This window comes from Myotis yumanensis, unplaced genomic scaffold (genome assembly GCF_028538775.1).
Source record: "Myotis yumanensis isolate MYYU_CA2020_CCGP unplaced genomic scaffold, mMyoYum1.0.hap1 SCAF_9, whole genome shotgun sequence".
Classification (NCBI taxonomy): Eukaryota; Metazoa; Chordata; class Mammalia; order Chiroptera; family Vespertilionidae; genus Myotis; species Myotis yumanensis.
The window spans coordinates 33084478-33088115 of record NW_027223760.1 but is presented as its reverse complement, the minus strand read 5'-3'; positions in this window follow the sequence as shown (position 1 = coordinate 33088115).

Below are 3638 nucleotides of genomic sequence, written 5' to 3'. Positions count from 1 at the left end.
GCTCCAGCCTACATGACTGACCACTCCCAAGTCCCTGGACTCTAAGGCTTGGGTGGCAATTCTCCTGTTGTCACATGGCATTGTTGTGAGACTTAGGTGCTGACTGCACAAATGTACTGACTGGAGCTGTGACTTGTCGCTTCTCAACTTCACCCTATGTACCTTTTACCTTTGCCAATTTTAATCTGAATACTTTCTGTGTAAACAAACCATGCCCCTGAGCATAGCAACTTTTCTGAGTTGTGTCAGTCCCTCTAACAAACCATTGAATCTGGGGTGGTATTGAAGACCCCCAATAACACTCACTTAAACAAGAATTTAACATCACCACTGAGGACCAACTTGACAAACTGTTGGGGGAAGACTAGTTTGGTTCAGATTAATGTTTATTGAGCACTTACTACACACAAGGCACTACTATTCATTGGGATATGAAGATGAAGTCAGAACCCCTGTCCTTCAATACAACCCAGAAAACACTAATTTCACCTACAAGTGCAAGGTGTCATGAGAGAGACACAGCATAACCCCAGGAGGCTGGGAGAAGAAAATTTAACAGGACGGACATCCAGGAAGGCTTCCTGGAGGAGAGTGCCCCTCCATGGACCACCCTGGTATTTGGGGGACTTGGTCACAGTTCCTGGAGTTGCCTTTCTCCAATTATTTACCAGCTCTCACTACAAGGACTTTTGTGTCTGGAGGCACAGGCGCCGAGGTGAGGAAGGATAGTGTGTCAAACCCAGTGGACTGCACAATTCATCACAGACACAGAAATCAAAGTTGTGCTTTGCTGGAAAAAGGAGAACCAGCCTGTTTATTTCTTTGTGGTTCACCCCGGGCTGCCCCCTGAGCATCCAGGCATTATGCTCAGACGGCTGCTGGCATCTCCGCCCACCTGCAGCACATGTACATGCACAGGGCCTCGTGGGAGCAGCACCCAGTCCTCCGCACCCCCACCCTGGCAGGCAGCTCCTCCATCCCATCTGCTGAACGTCCTTGCGCGTCCCTTAAGATTAGTTGGGGTTTCCATTCTTTCTCTTTCAAGCGACATGACTACCAAGGAGGGGAGGGGACCCTTAGGATTCTGGCTCATGCCTTTGAGTTCTTCTCCACTCTCACACCTTTCCTGGCACCCATCCTATATGACATTTACCTTTGACCTCTCTTACTTTTGAGACATTTTATTGTCTATTTCCATTGATTCCAGAATGTTCCTTTTAAAAAAAATTCTAATAGTGTTCCTATTTTAAACGAAATCTATGCAGGCCTTCTGTACAATAGCCAACAATGTGCATATCTTTCGGCAGAAGCACCCCGCCATAGAGCTCATCGCTGTCATGATTCATCCATCCATCCGCTTGACCACTATTCATGCGCCATAGAGCTGCTGCCACACACCTCTCAGGCAGGGACACTCCAGCTCCCTCAGTTGTCCCACCTCTAATGGACATTGCGCCTTTCACTGTCCAGCACCAGCATCTCTTGTTCAGTTTGAGGGATTGTCTAATCTATAAACCTTGGGGGAGGGCAGAGCTTACCAACCCAGAGAGAAGCTAAAGGCTCTCAGCCTGTTTTCCTGCTTCCCTTGGACAGTGCACCTCCTGGATTCTGAAAGAAGCAGGGACCTGGGATTCATCCTGATGAACATGGTGACAGAGCAACATGTGGTCTCCAGGGCAGCAGCCAGCTGTGGGAGCCAGAGTCCAGTGGCAGCACCGGTGGGGTCCAGACCATCTGATGATGACCATCTAGCTCATTTCTTCTTGCCTATGCTATGGCTTTCAGCTACCCATGTCTTTTGAGCAAGCCACTTTTCCACTTAGAGACAGTTTCTCTTCCTTAAGACTAGAGATGCTGACCAACACCCACTGCCCTTTAAAAAAGCAGGTGCCTCCCACCATCCTCCCTTCTTCCCTAGCTGACTGACCAGGGCGTGAGCCAGAAACTTTTAAAAGGCGCCTGGGTAGAAAGGAACTGTGTAATTCTAAGTTAGGGCCAGAGATGGTGAAGATGTGAGAAAAAGCTCTCTCCTCATTCGAAGCAGGTCCAGGAGTTAGAATGTAACCAGTAATTCCGGTATCTTATAAAGTCTCTTTAAAAAATTAATGTCAGCAACAGGAGAAAAAGAGCAATCACTTCCTCCTTTTCTCTTCTGAATCCCTCTCTGTTTTTCCTCAAGACCAGAGTTTTCAGTCTGCCATCTACATGACAGTTGTTCAATTTTTTTTCTACACGAAACAGTGTAGAAAAATAGTGTCCCCATCAAATAGGACAGGGCGTACCCCTTCCCCAAGCAGACACAACTGCTTAAAACACACAACATGATCTTCTTTATTTAATTGTTTAATCAGTTTACATTCCACAACTGACAGGTTATTTATTTTTATTTTTTTCCATGAACAAGTCATTTAATTAATTACCAGACACTTTTTTTTCTTCAATCGATGGAAATACAATATTTCTGCCAATTTGAAAAAGAAAATTGCACGATGCAGTCAGTGAAGTCCCCAGGTGCTCTCTGCTTCCTCAGTCCTTGCAAAGTCACAGGAACCTGGCAATTTCCCTTTTCACCCCCCTCCCACTGCCCTGTGAAATTCACCTCTCAGAATAGCACAATAGTTTCAGGATCGGGTTTGATCACCTTTCGTGTAATTAATTAATTATGAGAAGGAACAGACAGTACAGTAGATCTGATAAGATGTAGCATTCTTGTTAAGATTAAACAACACATTTATTCACATCGTATCAGAACAAATTAACATAATATTTAATCTTATTTTAGCACCAATAACCACAGGGATTGCTACCTCAGAGGGCAGAGGCCTGTTGGAATCCTGCAGTACACACCACTCCTTGTCTGGCCAATCAGAAAGCACTATGCAAATTAAAGGTAAATAAATTTATATTGACTGAGCAATAATCTGGTGGACCATAAACACTCCAGGTGTTTGAGACTTTTGTGGGCTATGGTCCCTGTCTAATAACCATATATAAAACATACCAAATCAGCTTCTTCTCTTTCGCTCAGGTAACACAAGGCTCAGAATGTTGCATTTTAAATGAGTCAAACCTTGACATACTGGCTCTTTGAAAGGCGCTGAGAATGAGGGGTTGCTTGCTTACATTTGATTGTGTTCTCTGCACTGAGATCTTGCTACTTGTCTTTTTCCCCCCTGAGCAAAAGAGGTCTTTTGAAATCTAAGGAAGGTCCCGGGCAGGGGAGCGATAGGCAATGGTGGACCGAGTGCCAGGGCGGAGAACAGAGCTTGTCACCACCACCTCCTAGGAGACCCAGTCGGCTTGTGGCCACTGCTCTTCCCAGAGTATCCCCTCTTAGCATTTGACGTTTGGGAAGTAAGGGACTGAGCAAACAGCTCCAAATATTGGTGAGATGTTGTGAGCAGGTGACAGGATCAGCTGACAAAAGATTGTGGAGATCTTTATTCTTGACAAAGAAAAGGCCTGTCTCCCCACCCCGCCCACAGCCCCGTCGCCATAAGAGAACGGGAGCCTGGATAAGGGGTAAGCTGATGCTCCTGTCACTGAAGACAGTGACCTGCTTTGGCCTCCAGGACCTCGACAGGTCCCTGGGGCTGTGCCCAGGGGCAGTGCTGATACCCCTGTGGAGGAAGGTGTGA